This window comes from Lucilia sericata, unplaced genomic scaffold (genome assembly GCF_015586225.1).
Source record: "Lucilia sericata isolate MDLA Ls3-8-SP2 unplaced genomic scaffold, ASM1558622v1 Contig003246F_arrow, whole genome shotgun sequence".
NCBI classification, from domain to species: domain Eukaryota; kingdom Metazoa; phylum Arthropoda; class Insecta; order Diptera; family Calliphoridae; genus Lucilia; species Lucilia sericata.
This window is the reverse complement of record NW_023996777.1, coordinates 1-25,117: the sequence shown is the minus strand read 5'-3', so window position 1 is coordinate 25,117 and position 25,117 is coordinate 1. Positions and strand designations below refer to the sequence as shown.

Sequence of the window (25,117 nt, the reverse complement as noted above, 5' to 3'; positions counted from 1 at the left end):
AAAACGCCTTTTAGAAAAGTTACTGTGCTTCTTTTGTTGTATAAAATTGCCGCTTCAAACTTAATCCTTGGAAAAAATTCTCTTTCTAACTTAAAATCTAAAGAGCCTTTTTTAAAGTGCTCTAAGATTGTGTTTCATCAAACGAATGGCTCTATCGCTGGTTGCTTCCCTGCCACATCATCAATCCAGTTATTTTGATATACAATCTTTTTTGGATCCTTATTCTTTGGAAACTCATAACGACACTCAAACCTCTTCGAATTATATGAGTGCAAATCAATCGTTTAATCAACAGCAGCACCAGCGTTCTACGAAAATTCTTTTAAACAATTACCACAACACCGATTTAATGGAGTTTAACAATAGTTCTAATAATCTACAACCAACTTCAGCACTACAGCAGCAGAATAATAGTCAGTTAACAACAAATATTGCACAGGTAAGTGTGAATACTTATTCTGTATAGGATTTAAAGGTTTTGAATAGTTTAATTTAGAAATTTTTGAAAACAAGAAAGATTTTCTGTAGATATCATAAAGTTTATTGGATGGATCAATCCGACTCTACACAGAGGGAAAAAGAAATATAGACGCCTAGTACCAAATTGACACCAAAGTGTTTAGAATTTTTCAATAACATCCGTTGTCAAAGTATATACATACGTACGACAACACTATGTAATGTTGACAACGCAACGTTGTCAACATTGCAACAATTCGTTGTCGAAATCTTAATTTTATTCACATCCGTTGTCTACATGTTAACAAACGTTGTAAGATCACTATTGGCAACGGATTGTTTGTCAATAGTGAGCATATCACGTTTGTTAACGTTTAGACAACGGATTTGTATAAAATTTAGATTTCGACAACGAATTGTTACAATGTTGTCACCATTATTAGATATTGTTGTCGTACGCATGTATACTTTGATAACGTATGTTATTGAAAAATTATAAACAGTTTGGTGTCGACCAGGTGTGTATATTTATTTTTCCCTCTATGTAGTTTAGTTTATGTTAGGTTCGCATGCTGCTCAAGTTCTGTCATCACAGGATATAAACATAAGTCCATTACAGACCCAGTTATAGGGATCCAACCATTTAAAGTATATGTGTATATTCTGGCCAATTCATCTGCGATCTCATTACCCTATGACAGTGTTTACTAGAGTTTTTCCTTTTCGAACTCCTTAACCGTATTCTCATATCCAACAGGATTCGGATCTTTTTACGGCTGGAATATTTTCTCATTAACGACCTTGCAGATCACGCGTTAGAGTTGGTAACTTGTATAGAGGATAAGACTCAGAAAGAAAGATTATATTGATATCGCGAAATTTCCGATAAGGTAGTTTTTACTAATGATCTTCATAGATATTATTTTATATTCAACTAACACTACCCGGCATGTTTCAATATTGTAGAAAGTTCCCTGTTATATATAACCATTTCATCAGGATGTAGTGTGTTTAAAAGAAACTCAAAAAGTACCATTTAAATAACGAAAAAGTACCAAAAACCATTAATTTCTATGAAGTACCAGCTGAAGAACGAAAAGTACATAATATTTCTAGGTTCAATAGGTCTAGGTCCAAGAAAGAACAAGTAGGAGTTCTATATTAGGCTGTGCCGAATCGTATCTACTCTTCACAGTGATGTGTTAAAAAATACTCAGTACAAAAAATTATTACAAAAAAAATCAAAAAATACCAGTTGTATATTTTGAAAAACGAAAAAGTATCAGGGCTCTACATGTTTAATTTCATGTTTCTAGGTTCCATATTATTGAAAATTCAAAAAGTAGCTTTTGAAGACCGAAAGAGTACCAAAAAGTCCTCTTTTACATGTTCGCACTTACTCTGGGCTCTACATGCTTAATTTAATGTTTCTAGCTTCAATATTATAGTAAAATAAAAAAGTACATTTTGAAGAACGAAAAAGTACCAAAAAGTCCCTTTTTACAAGTTCTTAATTTCATGTTTCTAGGTTCCATATTATTGAAAATTCAAAAAGTACCTTTTGAAGACCGAAAAAGTACCAAAAACCTTTTGTAGAACGAAAAAGTACCAAAAAGTCCCTTTTTATGTGTTCTGACCTAATCCGGGCTCTACAAACCTAATTTCATGTTTCTAGGTTGAATATTATAAAGTTCAAAAAGTACCTTTTGTAGAACGAAAATGTACCAAAAAGTTCCCTTTTATAGGTTCTTACCTAGTCAAGGCCCTACATGTTAAATTTCATGTTTCTAGGTTCAATATAATAGAAAATTCAAAAAGTACCTTTTTTGAACGAAAAAATACCACAAAAGTCCCCTTTTATGTGTTCTTGCCTAATCCGGGCTATACATACTTAATTTCATATTTCTAGGTTAAATATTATAGAAAATTTAAAAAGTACCATTTGTAGAAAGAAAAAGTGCCAAAAAATAGTACATGTAACGGGAGTTTCAAATAACACTTCATTATCATATTTAGTGTTACTAAAACTACCAATTTTTAAAATTTTATCAAAATTGGCTCAATGAGTTGAAATAAAATAAAATTTTCCATTTTTCGCCCCCTTTTGGTACATTTTTCCTCCCTTTTAAAGTAATAATAATTTTACTCTAAGAAGTTACAGTATAGTAGTGAAAGCCCATTATTGTATATTCATATTTATAAGTCAGGAAATAGAAAACAATGTTTGATGAAAAAATTAACAAAAATAAGTACAATTTTTATCCCTTAAACGGTCGAATATCGCAAAAGTACTAAATTTGTATTTTTGTATTTTTTCGATAGATTATGAATGAATTAAAAATGTTATTTCTGACATGGGATAAGTATTATTTTATAGTTTTATTGTACATTTTTTAGTTTAGGAGATATGAGGGTTCCCCCTAAGCATTCGATTTTTGAAATATCCTGTTTTAGTAGATTTAGTATTTGCCGGAAGACCAAATTTCTAGCTTCAACCGTTTAGGCTGTGGGATGATGAATCAGTCAGTTAATGAGTCAGTAACGTTAGAATTTTATGTATATATGTAGTTCTAGAACCATTATAAACAGAATCATTTCCGATTCTTGAATAGCAATCTTGGAACTAGATACATATATAGCTATTAAAAACGGTTCATAAGAAGGTGTATTTGTTATCTAATTATTTCTTAGAACTAGCTCCGAAAGTGATAATTGGCTCCAGGAACGGATAATAATAGATCAGATTTTGAGAAATATATTAACAAGGTTATGTTTATTTATGTATATCTTAAATACATCCGTAATTACTTAAATAGGACTTTTGACCGGTATGTCTAGGAAAATTTTTTTTAAAGGGACCTAGTTAATGTAGCTTTCATACAACGAGAAACGCCACTTAAAACCCGAAATGGGAGGGCTGCTGGCACTAATAACTGTAGATAGACATGAAAGTCGTCCTTGGATCCCTTTCGACGAATTTTGTGACAGTTGCAATGACACTGATAATGAAGAAACTGTTTTCCACATTCTCTGTAAATGGCCTACTCTAGCTGTCAAAAAGAATAGATTCCTTAGCAAATACATTATAATGTATTATCTACGCCTAGACTCTCACTGCTAATAGCACATCAGTATATATTACGGCAGTAATGACTGTAGACTGGGTGGATGACAGACATAAAAGTCGGCTTTGAAAGAAGAAAGAGAAAACTGTTTTACACCACCTTGATGGTGAATTAACTGCTCCCAGATTATCACTGCTAATACCACATTAGTATATATTTGATTTGATTGATTAATAATACCGGTAAATATTTTTATAACATAAAATCGCAGCACGTTTGTGTAGGTACTAGGGGAATTGATTGTGTTAAAAATTTCCAGAATTTTGATAACTACGACATTTGTGTACCGATTTTGTTGGTATTTATAGCATAATTCTCAAAAGCTTGTTAGATAGATAATTCTAATATAAATCCCAAAAACATTTGGGAACTTTAGAAAATTAGGGCAAACTTCTTCGCTCTGTATAAGAATTCAGAATATACATATATCTCTTGGAATGCAAAATTAAGGGGGTAATTTGCTCCTGTGTTCTTAAGAGTCGAATCACCCAAATGTTAAAAACCTATTCTATTTTATAATAAACATTGAAAATAAAATTTGTTTGAAAATACGATAACTTTGTTAAGAGAGAGATCGTCCATTGGAGAGAGTAGTTTTGGGTAGTCTTTAAGCATAGATCAGATTACTTCTTGAAAAATCTATGAAATGCACTTATTGATAAATTCAATATTTAAGAGTGAAATGTTGCATTCTTTATTTTCACTTTTAAAGAAAAAATCTCACTCACTACTTTTTGTACAATGTACATATTTAGAAAATAATTTCTTTTTTTATATTGAGTAGTATTTATTACTGTTTTTTTCTATTTATTATTATTTTTTGATAAGAATAAAAGTAGACTTGCCAATCTCTATATTTATTTTAATTTGTATATGTAGTATTTATATTAATTTAAAGCGAGACGTTTATAAAAATATGAGAAGCATCATATTTATTTAAAATTATCAGTGAGTTTATTTTAATTTTTTTCTTAATTCAATAAACAATGCTCGCTCGTCCGACCTTATTGATAATAACAATAATACACACTATATAGCGCTATATAGTAGAGCTTAATTTCACACAATGAAATTATGAGATTTACAAATAATATTTTTTTTCTTTTCATACTCAGTCTGACAACAAGTTTAATGCTTTAAAAATATAATTTTTTCAAAAGTTTAAAAAACTTTCTATACATTTTCAATTCACTCTAATTAGTTTTTTTTTTCGTTAAAATAATGCAAATAATGACAAAATAGTCGGCTAAATTGTATAGTCATAGTTTACATATTTATTAAAAAAAAAAACATATACACTAATTAATAAATTCAATTTTGTTTAGTAAACTGTTAAAAATTATAGTGCTAATTATTGAAAATTAAAGTTTATTCTAAAATGTCTAATTAGAAATAGTTGTAATGGAAAAACGGAAATAGAGGATGTCACATTTATAAGTTATTTATTTTATTAATATTTTTCAGCAACTTTCTAATACAACAAATCGCAATTTAATGAGTGGTTTTCATCATCAACATTTTGGTGCCGAATATGAACCAGTTATAACATTTGTTGACTCTCCCCCAAATTCTGAAGAGTCTTGGCCGGGTAAGTTTCTGAAAGTCTACGACAGTTATTGTAGAACAAAATACTAATTTAATCAAAATTTTTCGTTATAGACGATCAATCGAAAGATTCGCCAGGTCCACAGATAATTGACGTCCAAACTATATATTCAAATAGTGGATCACGTAAAAGACGAATGGATTGGGATCCTTTGGATATCGCTCAGAGTGAAAGCACTGCTTCTACACAAACTGGCGAGTTACCAGCAAAAATTTCAACACATCAATTATTAGAAAAGGATAAATATAAAAAGGAGCGATTAAGCAGTGGTAAGTTATAAATATAATTCTAAAAAACTGGTGATTTATAACTAAAATAGAATCAGCAGGAACTAACTAAACATACAAAAACTAAAAGTGATCTTCATTGCAAACTCATAGTTGGCTAAAGCAACAACACAGAGTAATGAAAAACAACACAAATTCGATGGAGTAGATAGTATATAGATAGATAGATAGATAGATAGATAGATAGATAGATAGATAGATAGATAGATAATAGATAGATAGATAGATAGGTTGATAGATAGATAGATAGATAGATAGGTTAGATAGATGATCGATGATGATAGATAGTAGTAGTAGATAGATAGATAGATATAGATGGTAGATAGGATAGAGATAGCTAGTTAGATAGATAGCTGCTCGCTCGATAGTAGCTAGATGATCTCGCTCGATCTAGATAGCTAGGCCTGCTATAGATAGAGCTTCGATCGTATCGCTAGCTGTAGATCGGGTATATCGCTCGCTCGCTCGCTCGCTCGCTCGCTTAGATAGCTCGCTGCCTCGCTCTCGTTCGATCTCGCTCGATTCGCTCTCTCTCTCGCTCGCTCGCTCGCTCGCTCGCTCTCGCTCGCTCGCTCTCGCTCGCTCGCTCGCTCGCTCGCTCGCTCGCTCGCTCGCTCGCTCGCTGCTCGCTCGCTCGCTCGCTCGCTCGCTCGCTCGCTCGCTCGCTCGCTCGCTCGCTCGCTCGCTCGCTCGCTCGCTCGCTCGCTCTCGCTCGCTCTCGCTCGCTCTCTCGCTCGCTCGCTCGCTCGCTCGCTCGCTCGCTCGCTCGCTCGCTCGCTCGCTCTCTCTCGCTCGCTCTCGCTCGCTCGCTCGCTCGCTCGCTCGCTCGCTCGCTCGCTCGCTCGCTCGCTCGCTCGCTCGCTCGCTCTCGCTCGCTCGCTCGCTCGCTCGCTCGCTCCTCGCTCGCTCGCTCGCTCGCTCGCTCGCTCGCTCGCTCGCTCGCTCGCTCGCTCGCTCGCTCGCTCGCTCGCTCGCTCTCTCGCTCGCTCGCTCGCTCGCTCGCTCGCTCGCTCGCTCGCTCGCTCGCTCGCTCGCTCGCTCGCTCGCTCGCTCGCTCTCTCGCTCGCTCGCTCGCTCGCTCGCTCGCTCGCTCGCTCTGCTCGCTCGCTCGCTCCTCGCTCGCATCGCTAGCTCGCTCGCTCGCTCGCCTCCTACTCGCTAGCATCAGCTCGCTAGCTCGCTCGCTATGCTCGCTCGCTCGCTCGCTCGCTCGATCGCTCGCTCGCTCGCTCGCTCGCTCCTCGCTCGCTCCTCGCTCGCTCGCTCGCTCGCTCGCTCGCTCGCTCGCTCGCTCGCTCGCTCGCTCGCTCGCTCGCTCGCTCGCTCGCTCGCTCGCTCGCTCGCTCGCTCGCTCGCTCGCTCGCTCGCTCCTGCTCGCTCGCTCGCTCCTCGCTCGCTCGCTCGCTCGCTCGCTCGCTCGCTCGCTCGCTCGCTCGCTCGCTCGCTCGCTCGCTCGCTCGCTCGACTCGCTCGCTCGCTCGCTAGCTCGCTCGCTCGCTCGCTCGCTCGCTCGCTCGCTCGCTCGCTCGCTCGCTCGCTCGCTCGCTCGCTCGCTCGCTCGCTCGCTCGCTCGCTCCTCGCTCGCTCGCTCGCTCGCTCGCTCGCTCGCTCGCTCGCTCGCTCGCTCGCTCGCTCGCTCGCTCGCTCGCTCGCTCGCTCGCTCTCTCGCTCGCTCGCTCGCTCGCTCGCTCGCTCGCTCGCTCGCTCGCTCGCTCGCTCGCTCGCTCTCGCTCGCTCGCTCGCCTGCTCGCTCGCTCGCTCGCTCTCTCGCTCGCTCGCTAGATAGATAGATAGATAGATAGATAGATAGATAGATAGATAGATAGATAGATAGATAGATAGATAGATAGAAGATGGAAACAAAGTTTATCACTTCCAAGCATTTCTGTTGAAAGAGATGGAATTAATTTACCACTTTTTGCATAATAATTTTTTTGGAATAATTCCCCAATAGTTATCAACACGCAAAAACGTATGGTTACTCGTCTTATGACTAATCTGTTTATTTCTTATAATCAGACATAATAACTTCTCCATAAAGAATAAAAATTAACAAAAAACTTGTGGTTTTATCAATAAAAACAATAGGTAAACAAATTAACCGCAAATTTATTAACCTGTTATTATTTTTTTTGTCGCATAAATATTTAAACAACTGCCTTCAAATACTACACATTCTAAATAAGAAAGAAAGAAAAATATTTTATAAGACTCGTTAGTAGTAGCCCCTTATCGTAAGATGTTTACTTTACTAAAGCGCTTGAATGATAAGCGCACAAAACAAAAACACAAACTCTCAGTTGATTTAGATTATCTATCTTGAGGGCATTAAACATGGAAAAAACTGAAAGTATTTGCTCTTTAAAAATTGTTTTCTTTTATAAATATTGCAAAAAGAAAACAATATTTCATGCATGAGTTTAGTTCAAGGATTGATTGATTGTCTTATATAAATAATCAATTATTTAATCGAAAGATTAGTATGATATTACCTATTCGCATATGAATTTAAAACCAGTATTTTAAAAGGTTTTTAAATGGCTAGAAAGCAGGCGCGAAAATGTTTATTCGCAAATGTATGTTAATTATTTAAATCAACAATAAAAATTTATATCATTGATAATTTTTTTTGCAATATAAAAAATTTTTCATTTGCATGTACCGTATCGGTTTTTGCTTTTTTTTGGAAAATTTAATGCAACAGTTATGAATTAAACTGGTTCACTAGACAGCATGGACTATAAATCAGTCTATAGTCTTGACTATATATCAATCTATAGTATGGACTATAGATTAATCTATAGTCTGGACTATAGATCAATCTATAGTCTGGACTATAGATCAATCTATAGTCTGGACTATAGATCAATCTATAGTCTGGACTATAGATCAATCTATAGTCTGGACTATAGATCAATCTATAGTCTGGACTATAGATCAATCTGGACTATAGATTAGTCTATAGTCTGGACTATAGATTAGTCTATAGTCTGGACTATAGATTAGTCTATAGTCTGAACTATAGATCAATCTATAGTCTGAACTATAGATCAATCTATAGTCTGGACTATAGATCTATCTATAATCTGGACTATAGATCTATATATAGTCTGAACTATAGATCAATCTATAGTCTGCACTAAAGATCAATCTATAGTCTGGACTATAGTGCAATCTATAGTCTGGGCTATAGATTAGTCTATAGTCTGAACTATAGATTAGTCCATAGTCTGGACTATAGATTAGTCTATAGTCTGGACTATAGATTAGTCTATAGTCTGGACTATAGATTAGTCTATAGTCTGGACTATAGATTAGTCTATAGTCTGGACTATAGATTAGTCTATAGTCTGGACTATAGATTAGTCTATAGTCTGGACTATAGATTAGTCTATAGTCTGGACTATAGATTAGTCTATAGTCTAGACTATAGATCAATTTATAGTCTGGACTATAGGTTAGTCTACAGTCTGGACTATAGATTAGTCTATAGTCTGGACTATAGATTAGTCTATAGTCTGGACTATAGATTAGTCTATAGTCTGGACTATAGATTAGTCCATAGTCTGGACTATAGATCAGTCTATAGTCTGGACTATAGATCAATTGATCTATAGTCCAGACTATATATCAATTTACAGTCTGGACTATAGATTAGTCTATAGACTGTTCTATAGATCAGTCTATAGTCTGGACTATAGATCAGTCTGTAGTCTGGACTGTAGATCAGTCTATTGTCTTGACTAAAGATCAGTCAACAGTCTGGACTATAAATCAACGTATAGTCTGGACTATAGATCAGTCTATAGTCTGGACTATAGATCAGTATATAGTCTGGACTATAGATCAGTATATAGTCTGGACTATAGATCAGTATATAGTCTGGACTATAGATCAGTATATAGCCTGTACGCAATACAGAAATGTTCTATAATCTGGACTATAGAACATTTCTGTATTGCGTATATAAATATGAAATGAATTGGTGAAATATTTTGTTGCCCTTATACCCGAGGTTGAATTTTTGTTGTACAACTAATAAATTTAAAACAATTACATATTAAAAATAATTATCGCGTTTGTAATTTTTAAAGTTTATTGAACTTTGTCTACATCTCAAGAACTAGATTTTTTGAAATGGAATGTTTAACAAATGCATACATAGAAAAGTTTTTCCTAATATTTAACTAAACTTATAAATTTATATTGCCTACAATCAGTTCATTAGAAAGTATTTAGGTTTTTTTTATTGAGATTAGAAGTTATCACTTGTAAACTAATATAAAAAAACAACGAAATACAATTTACTAATAGAAACCACCTCTACACCGAATAATAGGCTGGTGGCTTGATCTGTTTCCATAAGGTTAGAATAAACACATTTCGTAATCAGTTGTTCATATAGAGAATTTTTTTTATTTGTATATAATTTTTTGTTTTGTAAAATTTTCTTTTTTTTTCGTTTATTATCAATTTCTCATGACTTTCAGTCGTTTTGTGATCGCCTTTCTTAATAAACATAGAGAAATTTTAAATAAATAACAAAATATTGTAATTTTAAATTCATATTTGTTTAAAGAATTCAATATTTATTTTAATTAATAATAATTTCTTTATAAAGATCTCTCTGGCGGATGTTTTGAGTGTTTAAAATGTTTGTCATAATATAAAACGATAAAATACATATAAATATTTAAATCTAAAGTGTTTCTAAGTTTATTTATAATCAAAATGTCTACTGACGCAATTAATTAGCCAAAAAAACAAAAAAAAAATTAACAACAACTACTCTACTATAAACTATAAAATAAGAAAAAAAAAACTCAAGAAATGAACAATTTACTAAACTGTGATAATACAATGAGAAAATATTGCCGCTACCAGAATAGTCAAGTGATGATGATGGGTGGGTATGAGTATGATTATGAATTTGTATTTGTCAAGTGTTTAAAGTAAAGACTTGAAATTAAGAAAATAAAAACAAAATAATATATACACACATACTGCGAAAATGATAACAAAAACATAAAACGTGAAAATAAAACAATTTGCCTCAATAATAAATTAGAAAGAGATACGAGGGAGGTTGGGCAAATGAGCAAGTGTTTCATTTGAGTTAATCGCTGTGAGAAAATGAACTACAATTGCAAAAAACTTTAACTTAAAACATAATTATAGATTTCTGAAATACAACTTGCAATAGGTAATCGAAAAAATGCCAATTGGATATCGAAAAAGTACCAGAAAGTTCCTTTTTATAGATTTTCATTCAATCAGTATGATGCGTGTTTAATTTTGCGTTTCTAGTTTCAATATTATAAAAGATTAAAAAAGTACCTGTTAAAGAAGAAGAATTTTCATTACATCAGGATGCTATATGTCTGATTATATGTTTCTCGGTTCAATATTACAGAAAATCCAAAAAGTACCAGTTAAAAAAACGAAAAAGTATCAAAAATACTTTACAACAGTTTTTCATTCACTCAGAACTCATGTTTAATTTTATGTTTCCAGGTAAAATATTATAGAAAATTCAAAAAGTACTAATATGCCCCTTTAATAGGTTGTCATTTACTCCGGGCTCTACATGATTCTCTACATAATTTCATGTTTCTAAGTTCAATATTATAGGAAACTCAAAAGGTACCAGTGGTACCAGTCCTTTAATTAACTTAATTTTTCAAATTAAGAAAACTACTTAATATCAACAGACACCCCTGGGGCGTGTTACCTTGATGATCTTTCCCATCTTGGTGTTATTGCAATCCGGGAAAAAGGAGGTGCTACCAATACCTCTAGTCTGCCGGAACTATAAACTACACTTTGAGGACACGGCCTTTCCTTGGAATGATTTGACCTTGGGTCGAATCAGGGAGTCTTAAAATCTGGTACCACGGAAACCGGTAGCACATGTTAGAGTTTCGGACTTTGTCTTTTCCCGGTTATTGGAGAGGTCCCTTCGGGTGGTCTATAATTCTGAATAAGTTCGGTGCAGTTGACGAGGCAGGTGAATGTGGGGGACAAAGCGTTGGAAATGAGTTGGTGTCAAGTGTAGGGTATGTGGGCCTCATCTATCCATGTACCTAGAGTGAGTGTGTCGAATGTTTTTCTGAATGAATAAATGCCAAGTTGTTATGCAATCTCAAAATGAGCCCAAAGGCCTTCAGGACCGAGTGAGGTGGGATTGGATCTGCAATTAAAAAGGTGAAGAGTGACATGTGAACATTTACCGCAGGTTGGGTATATTTTGAGAATGTTGTATTCTATACGAGACCAATAGGCTTTAAGTCTCTAGCCAGATCTCAGTTGTGCCAGAACTACTCTTATTCTGCGTGGTAGTATATATTTTTCTTCTGTAATAGGTGGAGGGCGACCTCCATATAAAATATTGATACGATAATCTATTGTGTTTACCGTATCTCTATGAATATCGTTGAGTGCTGCCCTGTACGATGCGTTATCGAGCGGATGATGTATATGATCTGACATGCCTAGAGGGAGACTTCAACTATGTTATATTGTAATTGGGGTGATTTCTTCTTGGATTTGTGCTCCTTGGCCGGTAAAATCATTCGTTTTCTGAAAGATTCGTATTTCGTTCTACCGATTACGTCTCTAGGTACTATTGCCGAATATACAAAGGCCATCCCAACTGCGTGCTTGTAAACGGAAGTGATGCTTTTGCATCTCGGAAGTTACGTTATAGGGCCAGAGATTAGATAGCTCTGCATGGACCGGTAGAATAATGTATAAAAATTGCCATCGGCGTGTAAGAAGCACAAAGAGTGGTGAGTCGTCTAACAAACTCACCGTGTTCTTGTAATAGTACCCACCGGAAATAAGGCCAAGTCTTATACACATACACAAACGGAATGGCAAACTTATATATCCTTTTCACGAAGGTGAAGGGTATAATAAGATTATCACGATTGCGGATTAAACTTATGTTAGTGTTATAATGTCTTAAATTTAATCCGTTTAAAGGAGATTCAACAATTTTTTCGGGGATTTTCGGAATTAAAAACTATAGGTATTTTCGTAATCAGTTGGTGTCTAAATTGATGAATTAAAAACTATAGGTATTTTCGTAATCAGTTGGTGTCTAAACTGATGACTTTGAAGCACCGATGTCAAAAGATGAGTACCAGACAATTTTAGTTAAATTGTCAATAGGAAAAAAAGGCCATATGTCGGGATTGATGGTCGTGTTTTGATACGTCTGGATTTCTGGCATAAAAAATACCGATAACATTTCTTTTTTTTGTAAAATAAGAAGGGCTGACATTTGTAGATCGGCCCCTCTACTTTACCGATTAAAAATACATACATATATGAGAAGTTTGATATGTTTAAGTCTCAACACAGTAACTATTATATGAATCCGAAAAAACCCTATTGATAACTAAGTATTTTTTGAACGTCATAGAATGTTTACTAAAATAATAACGTCAACAACTGGCTTTTTTTCTGTAGTATATTGATAATAATTATAATCAATTTCTGTTGAAAAAAAACAGTAATAACAATAATAAAATAAATAACAGTCATATTAAATATTAATTAACTGTCATATGCACTGTAGCGCACTTTAAATTAATAATTAAAAGAGTAAATAAGTTTTAAACTTGATTTTATCATCATGTGTTTTTTAACCTAAATAAACAATTTTAATTTTCTTTTCAGGTCGTGGCACTTGGGGCGATGATATTGGTTTTGATTTAAATGCGGAATTTAATAGTAATTCCTATTTGAATAAGTAAGTTTAAATTTTGTTATTATATTTTTAATAAATTATTAGAATAACTAAATTTAATAACTGTTATTAATGAGTTACTAAATCATAAGCTTAGAATATCAGAACTTTATTAAGAAAATGCTATAGTCCGATAGGTTTCAAATTCTAAACCAAATAATTGATTTTCAATTCTTTTTCTTATACTCTTCTATAATTCAAAGTGAATCCTTTATGACATTTGCATCTGGCTTACCCACCGCCCTTAAGCAAGAACCTCAAACTGATCAATTGAAAATCAATAAAAGTTCATTGAACATTCATCAACAAGATCCGGGTAATTTAAATATTTCAACCAAAAATGATAAGACACTGACAACGGCAGTAGCAGTAGCAGTAGCAGCAGCATCAGTAACGGCAGCCGGTGTTGGTGGTCATATAGAAACATCAACCGAAAAAGTGAACAAAAATGATTTGATTGACAGTCATCATTGCATTTTGGATCAAAACTCAAATGAAAACAAGGGAAATAATCAAAATAGCAACGATCAGGGTAAGTGAACTTTTTTTATAAGAAGATGTTTGAACCATGACAATGCATTTTTTTTAATATCATAAGTTACGTACGTTCTTTCTAGGGTTCTATAGTTGAAACGAAAAGTCGACTTTTCGACTTTTCGACCTTTCGACTTTTCCATTTATGAAAAGTCGATTTTTCGACTTTCGACCTTTTTAGACTTTTCGACTTTTAGTATTTTATAAATGGTCGACTTTTCGACTTTTTCCGACTTTTCGAGTTTTTTCGACTTTTTCCGACTTTTCGACTTTTTTCGACTTTTCGACTTTTCGACTTTTTCCGACTTTCGACTTTTTGATTTTTTACGACTTTTTGACTATTTTCGACTATTTTTTTACATTTTTCGAGTTTTTCCGACTATTTTAGAGTTTTTTTACCTCTTTTCCACTTTTTTAAAATTTTCGACTCTTTTCGACTTTTCGACTTTTTTCGACTTTTCGACTTTTTCCGACTTTTTTTCGACTTTTCGACTTTTTTCGAGTTTCTTCGACTTTTTCGACTTATCGACTTTTTCGACTTTTGAACTTTTTTCGACTTTTCGACTTTTTTCGACTTTACGATTTTTTGACTTTCGACTTTTATTTACAAAGTCGACTTTTTTCATAGACGATAGTCGAGTTATCGACTTTTTTGGAACAAAATAGTCGACTTCGACTTTTCGACTTTTTTCGACAAAAAGACGATTGTTCGATTGTTCGATTATTCGAAAGTCGATTTATAGAACCCTAGTTCTTTCCCACCGATCATATGTCAAATAATTTTATGTCTAAATGTTTAGTGTTGTCTACACGTGCTTATTGTTGTTTTTTTAAAGAAACAAGTGAAATAATGGAAATTTAATTATGTTTATTATTTAAAAAATATTTGTATGTAGATATGTATGATTTCCCAATATTGCATTAAGGTGGAGTTTATTGTTGACAACATGTACGTGCAGTTTATTTTGATAATTTTGTTTTTGGTTTGCAAGGTTAATTTTAGTGATGTAAACATAACGATACTTTTGATTATTCGTTATACTTAAGTCAATGAGAAATGGGTACTCATTGAACAAAGAAATAATTTGGCATTTCTTTGTTCATTGACAGCAGCTTACTTAGATCCATATAATTTGGAAGCATCAAATTAATGCTCTCTGTTCTTAGTAAATGTAGAGCAATAATATAGTAGATGTGACACTCTCTCATCTTCCTCATCATTATGACAACTTTTCAGTAGTTATTGTATTCAAGACCTAGTCTTCTGATATGGCTACCGATGACAGAGCGTCTAGGAAGTTTATGTTCTTTTGACCTGAGAGCATCATATAGAGGCCGGGTAAACCTCGAGGTTTACAGGTGGTTAGGCTTTCACCACATGATTTCAGTTTAATGCATTTTAAACAAGTTAAAACGTCGATTACTTCATGCTCTAGAAATATGGAGTGTTACAAAAAAAAAAAACTATTTGATCTTCACCAAAATTTAGTCCTTTTGGATCTAGCTAAATAGACTCTTTCTTCGTTCCTTGATTGGTCTGAAAAGCCCTGATTTCAGAATAAGATGGACTTTTAGGTTTTAGGTCGTTAACAAAATGTTTAGGTTTTCGGTAGAAAGATCAAGTTATGGTGTGAAATAGAAATGACTCAGTCCAATTGGATCCAGACCTTCTGATTTTCAATTAAAATGGACTGGGAAATACATGATATCATAGAATTTTATCCGTTGGGTGTACAAAACTATTATATATTCTGAGACGTTATTTGATTTTTGTATTAAAATCGGCGCACATTTTACACTAGGCCCCATTTTACCCATCTTTCAGAAAATGTATTTTTTATAGAAATTTTTTCGTTTTTATAGAAAATTTTTCCAAAATTTGTCTTTTTTATAGAAATTATTCGAATTTTATTTTTATTGAAAATTTTCAAAAATTTTCTTTTTATACAAAATTTGTGTTTTTTTATAAAAATTTTAGGAAATTTGTCTTTTTTGTACAATATTTTTGGAAATTTGTCTTTTTTATACAAATCTTTGCAAAATCTGCCATTTTATAAAAATTTTTGGAAAATTTGTTTTTTTTTATAGAAAATTTGCGAAAATTTGTCTTTTTTATAGAAACTTTTCGAAATTTGTCTTTTTTATAGAGCATTTCGAAAATATGTCTTTTTTATAGAAATTTTTGGAAAATTTGTCTTTTTTTATAGAAATTTTCGAAAATTTGGATTATTTTCGAAAATCTGTCTTTTTATAGAAAAATTTCGAAAATTTATCTTTTTTATATAAAATTTTCGTAAAATTATCTTTTTATAGAAAATTTGTCTTTTTTTATAGATCATTTTGTCTTTTTTAAAGAAAATGTTCTTTTTTTATAAAAAAATTTCGAAAATTTTTATTTTTTATAGAAAATTTTAGATAATTTGACTTTTTTAAGCAAAATTTGTCTTTTTATAGAAAATTTTTCTTTTTTTATAGAAATTTTTTGAAATTTGTCTTTTTTTTTTTTTTGTAGAAAATTCGTCTTTTTAAAGAAATTCGTCTTTTTTTAAAGCAAATTTTCGAAAATTTGGCTTTTTATAGATATTTTCGAAAATTTGTCTTATTTATAGAAAATTTGTTGAAAATTTTAAATTTTTTCAAAAATTTGTCTTTTTAAGAAAATGTTTCTTTTTTATAGAAAATTTTCGAAAATTTGTCTTCTCTATAGCAAATTTTCGAAATTGGTGTCTTTACAAATAGAAAATTTTCCAAAATTTGTCTTTTTTATAAAAAATTTTCGAAAATTTGACTTTTTATAGTAATTTATTGAACATGTGTTTTTTATAAAATTTTTTCAAAACTTGTCTTATTTATATATTTTTTTAAAAAAAAATTTTCGACAATTTCTCGTTATAAAACTAGCGACAATTTCGTGCAAAAATCAAGGTATTAAAAGTAATTCACCAAAAATAATTTGTTATTAGAAGTTCATCGCACCCTCGAAATCTGAAGTCCCCATAAAAGGTTCTGTTCCGAAAATCTTCAAAATGTTCTATATCGCTTTATGACGTGGTTATATAAGATTAGGCATAGCCTATTGTTAGTTTTGATTCTATTTATATATTTCGGACAATTTTTAGCAATAAATCCCTTCCATATAATTCATTTCAACATTTGTTTTCAGCACGCAACTCTTCTGTGACACATCAGCTTTTAACCGTAGTTGATGCCAGTAAAATTGAGCAAATACCCACAGGACGCGACGCGACTGCAACATCCACAACTTCCAATTGCGATGATTATAAGTAAGTTGTTCTTAAGCATCTTTGAAAGAATATATAGTAAAGCTAACATCCCGATTCTTGTGATTTTTAGATTTCAGTACATATTAGGTGCTGCCACCTCTATTGCCACGAAAAATAATGAAGACACACTAACCTATTTGAATCAGGGACAAAGTTATGAAATAAAACTAAAGAAAATCGGTGACTTATCCTTGTACAGAGATAAAATCTTAAAGGTTTGTACTGGCCTAATAAAGGAAATTTTATTTAAAATTTTTAAATAATTTTATGGCAAAATATTTTAATTTTTTTGTTTCGCTTTCAAAGTATATGTATATTGGTCCATTAACAGTTGTACAATTGTTTTAAATTGATATTAATTAGAAACAATTGCCAAGTAAAGAAAATAATAAAAGTTTTATACAAACGTTTAAATATGAATAAGTTGCTGTTACTCATCTTAAGGAGGGGTATCAGTGGCAGCTTTCTATGTTTGTTGTTATAAATTTTTAACACATTTCTGTAAATGAGACCTAAAAAAATCGTATTTATATTATGAATCTTTTTATGAACTCATGATGCCGATATACAGTATACATAAATACTTTATATTTTATTGATTAAAGAAAGAGGTCGTTAAATTCAATTGTTTTGTTTGTCTTGTAATTTATTTTATTTCTTTCATAGAGCGTAATTAAATATGTTTCCACGAACGTCGTCTACAGTATATGGAACGTGAACAGATGCAACAATGGCAGGCCTCACGTCCCGGTGAACGTATTATAGAAGTTGATTTACCCTTATCCTATGGTCTGTGTCACGTTTCACAACTTTTAAATCCAAATTACTTAAATACGGTGGAGATCTTATGGGATCCCTTGAAAGAGGTGGGAGTTTATATTAAAGTCAATTGTATATCTACTGAGTTTACACCGAAAAAACACGGTGGCGAAAAGGGTGTACCATTTAGACTACAAATTGAGACATATGTTGAGAGTTCAAATACTAATAACTTGAATAATAATACTGTGGTGACAGGGAATAAATCTCCTTTAGGGGTACCAGCTGGAAATTCACCCTCACAAGCGGTAATTTAACGCCAAATAGTTCGGTACTGAGTCTTGGTGTCGCTAAGCATCCTATCCATGCTGCAGCTTGCCAAATAAAGGTAAGGGTTGTGTTTAAAACAATTTATTTATTATGTTTTTTATGTATTTAACTAACTAACTAACTATCTATCTATTTATCTATCTATCTATCTATCTATCTATCTATCTATCTATCTATCTATCTATCTATCTATCTATCTATCTATCTATCTATCTATCTATCTATCTATCTATCTACCTATCTATCTATCTATCTATCTATCTATCTATCTATCTATCTATCTATCTATCTATCTATCTATCTATCTATCTATCTATCTATCTATCTATCTATCTATCTATCTATCTATCTACTATCTATCATCTATCTATCTATCTATCTATCTATCTATCTATCTATCTATCTATCTATCTATCTATCTATCTATCTATCTATCTATCTATCTATCTAATTCTAGTCTATCTATCTATCTATCTATCTATCTATCTATCTATCAGCTATCTATCTATCATCTATCTATCTATCTATCTATCTATCTATCTATCTATCTATCTATCTATCTATCTATCTATCTATCTATCTATCTTCTATCTATCTATCTATCTATCTATCTATCTATCTATCGATCTATCTATCTATCTATCTATCTATCTATCTATCTATCTAATATCTATCTATCTATCTATCTATCTATCTATCTATCTATCTATCTATCTATCTATCTATCTATCTATCTTCGATCTTCTATCTATCTATCTATCTATCTATCTATCTATCTATCTATCTTCTATCTATCTATCTATCTATCTAGTCTATCTATCTATCTATCTATCTATCTATATATCGATCTATCTATCTATCTATCTACTATCTATCTATCTATCTATCTATCGTCTATCTATCTATCTATCTATCTATCTATCTATCTATCTATCTATCTATCTATCTACTATCTATCTATCTACTATCTATCTCTATCTATCTATCTATCTATCTATCTATCTATCTATCTATCTATCTATCTATCTATCTTCTATCTATCTATCTATCTATCTATCTACTATCTATCTATCTCTCTATCTATCTATCTATCTATCTATCTATCTATCTATCTATCTATCTATCTATCTATCTATCTATCTATCTATCTATCTATCTATCTATCTATCTATCTATCTATCTACTATCTATCTATCTATCTATCTATCTATCTATCTATCTATCTATCTATCTATCTATATATCTATCTATCTATCTATCTATCTATCTATCTATCTATCTATCTATCTATCTATCTATCTATCTATCTATCTATCTATCTATCTATCTATCTATCTATCTATCTATCTATCTCTATCTATCTATCTATCTATCTATCTATCTATCTATCTATCTATCTATCTATCTATCTATCTATCTATCTATCTATCTATCTATCTATCTATCTCTATCTATCTCTATCTATCTATCTATCTATCTATCTATCTATCTATCTATCTATCTATCTATCTATCTATCTATCTATCTATCTATCTATCTATCTATCTATCTATCTATCTATCTATCTATCTACTCTATCTATCTATCTATCTATCTATCTATCTATCTATCTATCTATCTATCTATCTATCTATCTATCTATCTATCTATCTATCTATCTATCTATCTATCTATCTATCTATCTATCTATCTATCTATCTATCTATCTATCTATCTATCTATCTATCTATCTATCTATCTATCTATCTATCTATCTATCTATCTATCTATCTATCTATCTATCTATCTATCTATCTATCTATCTATCTATCTATATATCTATCTATCTATCTATCTATCTATCTATCTATCTATCTATCTATCTATCTATCTATCTATCTATCTATCTATCTATCTATCTATCTATCTATCTATCTATATATCTTTGTGTTCCCGACGGAACACAGAAAATTCAGATTTTAGAAAGTTTATTTAAAGAAAACTTTTGATTTCTTTCTTCCCTTTTTCAGGTTTCAAATTAAAAGGTGCCGATCGTAAACACAAACAAGACAGAGAAAAATCCAAAAGCGACCACAATCGGAAACAAGATAAATTCCAACCCAGCTACGAGTGTACAATTATGACGACATACCATTGGAATTAATAGCGCCAGCAACAAATACCAATACAAATGGCTGCTTTAGTCCAGAATAGTAAGTATACAAGATTTTTTCTGAATAATTTAATTAATTTAAATATTTGTTACATGATATTTAAGATTAAGTGTGACATTTGTAAAAAAAAAAACAATGCTGTTAATAATTTCTATTAATTAAAATTGTTTTGTATAAATTTTATTGATTTATTAATACTTATTTGATTTTATAAAAATCATTAAGTTTTTCACGTGTTACATGACTTTTACTATAAAAATATTTAAATAATACCGCGTAGTAAATAAAATAGTATTTGTTTATATGTAGTTTATAAGTAGTACTTGTTTTTGTTAATTATTATTAAATTAACTTATAAGTTTAGTTTAGTTAATAGAAAATTTTTGATTAATTAATGGAAGTTTTTTAATTTAAATAATTTTTTTTTCAAATACTGCGCATATAAATTTCTCTGTCATGTGGATTAGAACAAAATGTTTTTCTTAAATTTGCTAACATTTAAAGAAAGCAGTCATTTCAAGTAATTAGTTCTTTAATTAATATTAATATTATTTTATAAAAAATTATTACTTAATGACATTGATGTTTTCGGAAGGCAGAATGATGAATCACAATCAAAATTTTATTTTATCAATTTTTCATAACAAAATTGGTTTTAAAATGGTGAATAAATTGTTTTACTAAAATGTCTATTAAAAAGAATAGACAGATTTTAAAAACTTGATTTCAAAACAGCACAATACTTACAGCGAAAATGATTACAACAACGTGCTTCAAGCTTAGCAAAATGAATTAACATTTGTTTAACCCCTTAGTTTAGGTTGATAGATAATCATATCCGAAAAAATTCACCTAAACCGCTATAGGTCCTGTTCTATAGCGATATATGAAAGGAATTAACGTCGAATGTTTAGAAAAACTTTGTTCCTAAATCTAGTTCCATAAAATTGGACACAGTTCTTCAAATTTTCCAATCAGTGTTCCTGAGAGATGTAATATCTGGAAAAAACATCGGACCCATATTAGGATCTGCATTTCACGATCTATAAAAAAAGTTATCGTCTAATGTCCAGAAACTTAGTTTCCTGGACGTATTTCATTAGAATTGTTAAATCAGTACTCCCAACGGATGTAATATCAAGAATAATATCTAATGTTCAGAAACTTAGTTTCCTGGACGTTATTCCTTAGAATTGTCCAAACAGTAGTCCTGAGGGATGTTATATCGAAAATAACATTGCTCTAAAGATAATTGGATCGAATGTCGATGAAATAACAGAGAAAGTGTTGCAGTGTTTTCACGAAAAAAATAATTTTTCTGGACGATTATATAGATTTTCTAATCAGTGTTCATCAACTAATAATGATGAAAGCCTGTCTACTACATAGAAAATATTCCCAGAGTTTCCCATCCATGAAAGGAATTAGCCTCCAATGTTTAGGACTTATTGTTCTGAACGTAGTTTCGTAGAATTTTAAATCAGAGTTTCTGGGAGAAGGATTTTAGTGGTCCTACCAAACGTCCCATTATTTCAAGGAATTATGCTTTTAATTCAGTCCTCGTTGCGTCGTATGATTTGCATTCGTCAGGATATTTTTTCAAGTTCCCGTTCCGACTCTTTCATTGGCTATTATCCCTAGTGGTTTGGTACCCATATGATGTAGAGCAATTGGAGTAAAAAACAGATTCCAGCAAAGGTTTGCTCTAATGTTACGCTTGACCACAATATTCAATCTGGAACCATTGTCTTAAGGATCCTGATAGTTTCCGTTTCCGATAAGCGATCGGACACTTCTGGGTCTGTGTATAACCGGCTTTGATCAATTCGCCTAACGATAAGAGACGTTTAAACACTATACCCTTTTTGTTTCATACTTAAGATTAAGTATGATGGATATCTCGAAAATCGAATACGCTATGCCAATTTTAAGTAAAATTTAGATTCATTCAATGATATTACAACATTAATCTAATAAAACAGTTAATCCATATGTACGATTACCTTCCGAAATACACATTAAATTTTCGACTATACTTGATGTTGCACCTATAAGATTCTCTCTGTTAGCTATGACTCCTGTATACGAAACCTGGCCATAAATGGGTTAAAATAAATAAATTCTTTAAATTTACTAAGGTGTAAACTTTGATATAAATATTGTTGACGCTCGCTTAAAGAGTATTATGACAACAATTTACATAAGACCTAAACAAGACTATTTCTAATAAACATAGAAATGTATTTTGAATACCTCCTTTTTCTTACAGTGCACTTGTTGCTAACTTACAGAAGTTAAAAACTAGTATTGATTGTGGCATTTCGTTAAACGCCCTAGAGTTTATTTACATGATCAACCGGTTTTTTTTTTTAGAAAAAGTTACAAGTTGTATGTTTTATTTATTTATCTATAGTATATGTAGTAGATGTATTTTCCCATTTAAAATTGTATATTCGCTGCAATTCTTTAAGAGAGAAGATTTACAGTATTTATATGATATTAATATGTATTTTTAGTAACAACACTAAATCTTAATATCAGTTTTAAACAGACATCTTCACTATGTGGTACATCATACTTTAAAATAAATAAACAACTATTTTTCAAACGAAATCTATACTTTAAGAAGACTATTTTAAAATCCCTTTAAATACTTACTTACTTTTTTCCGTAATTTTCTTTAGCATGAAAGTTTGGCCAAATTCTCCTGTACATATGCCCAAATATGATGGTATAATACCATTTACTAGTGCCTCACCAAATGCCAACGCTAGTCCTATAGCTATAAATAGTGTTTCCTCAACAAATTCACAAATCTTAAAATAATGGATCCAAAAGTATGGTTAATACACCAAACATGCTCTCGGATATCGATGAATATGTAAGTTTCTTTTTTAAGGATTTCTTATGAAATTTTATTTGTTATTATCTTTTTTACTTTTAAGAATTCAATAACTATTATGCCTGAATCTACACCGGCACAAGTTACTCACTGGTTAACCTATCATCGTTTAACTTCATACTTATCAACATTTGCCCATTTTTCGGAGCCGATATTATGAGGTAATTAACAGTATATTTTATCTTACTTACTTACTTACTTACTTACTTACTTACTTACTTACTTACTTACTTCTACTTACTTACTTACTTACTTACTACTTACTTACTTACTTACTTACTTACTTACTTACTTACTTACTTACTTACTTACTTACTTACTTACTTACTTACTTACTTACTTACTTACTTACTTACTTACTTACTTACTTACTTACTTACTTACTTACTTACTTACTTACTTACTTACTTACTTACTTACTTACTTACTTTACTTACTTACTTACTTACTTACTTACTTACTTACTTACTTACTTACTTACTTACTTACTTACTTACTTACTTACTTACTTACTTACTTACTTACTTACTTACTTACTTACTTACTTACTTACTTACTTACTTACTTACTTACTTACTTACTTACTTACTTACTTACTTACTTACTTACTTACTTACTTACTTACTTACTTACTTACTTACTTACTTACTACTTACTTACTTACTTACTTACTTACTTACTTACTTACTTACTTACTCTTACTTACTTACTTACTTACTTACTTACTTACTTACTTACTTTACTTACTTACTTACTTACTTACTTACTTACTTACTTACTTACTTACTTACTTACTTACTTACTTACTTACTTACACTTACTTACTTACTTACTTACTTACTTACTTACTTACTTACTTACTTACTTACTTACTTACTACTTACTTACTTACTTACTTACTACTTACTTACTTACTTACTTACTTACTTACTTACTTACTTACTTACTTACTTACTTACTTACTTACTTACTTACTTACTTACTTACTTACTTACTTACTTACTTACTTACTTACTTACTTACTTACTTACTTACTTACTTACTTACTTACTTACTTACTTACTTACTTACTTACTTACTTACTTACTTACTTACTTACTTACTTACTTACTTACTACTTACTTACTTACTTACTTACTTACTTACTTACTTACTTTACTTACTTACTTACTTACTTACTTACTTACTTACTTACTTACTTACTTACTTCTTACTTACTTACTACTTACTTACTTACTTACTTACTTACTTACTTACTTACTTACTTACTTACTTACTTACTTACTTACTTACTTACTTACTTACTTACTTACTTACTTACTTACTTACTTACTTACTTACTTACTTACTTACTTACTTACTTACTCTTACTTACTTACTTACTTACTTACTTACTTACTTCTTACTTACTTACTTACTTACTTACTTACTTACTTACTTACTCTTACTTACTTACTTACTTACTTACTTACTTACTTACTTACTACTTACTTACTTACTTACTTACTTACTTTACTTACTTACTTACTTCTTACTTACTTACTTACTTACTTACTTACTTACTTACTTACTACTTACTTACTTACTTACTTACTTACTTACTTCTTACTTACTTACTTACTTACTTACTTACTACTTACTTACTTACTTACTTACTTACTACTTACTTACTTCAAAAAATTTTCTTTCTTCTAGAATGTCTAAAGAAGATTTAATTCAAATCTGTGGTCTTGCCGATGGCATACGCATGTTTAATATTTTAGAGCCAAGTAAGTTCCATCATTTGTATTATATCAAATTTTTATTAAAACAATTTATCATCCTCCCTTTACAGAGCCATAACCCCACGTTTAACTTTCTACGTTAGTTTAGATGGGAATAATTTTAATGCCGTTTATCTTATATCTAATACATCTAAAGAACTA

The 25,117-nt window shown here is 31.5% G+C and overlaps 1 pseudogene; it reads left to right on the top strand.

Annotated features, from left to right (window-relative positions):
• Nucleotides 1-77: 77 nt before the first annotated feature.
• Nucleotides 78-25,114, top strand: LOC119614693 (annotated as a pseudogene).
• Nucleotides 25,115-25,117: the final 3 nt, after the last annotated feature.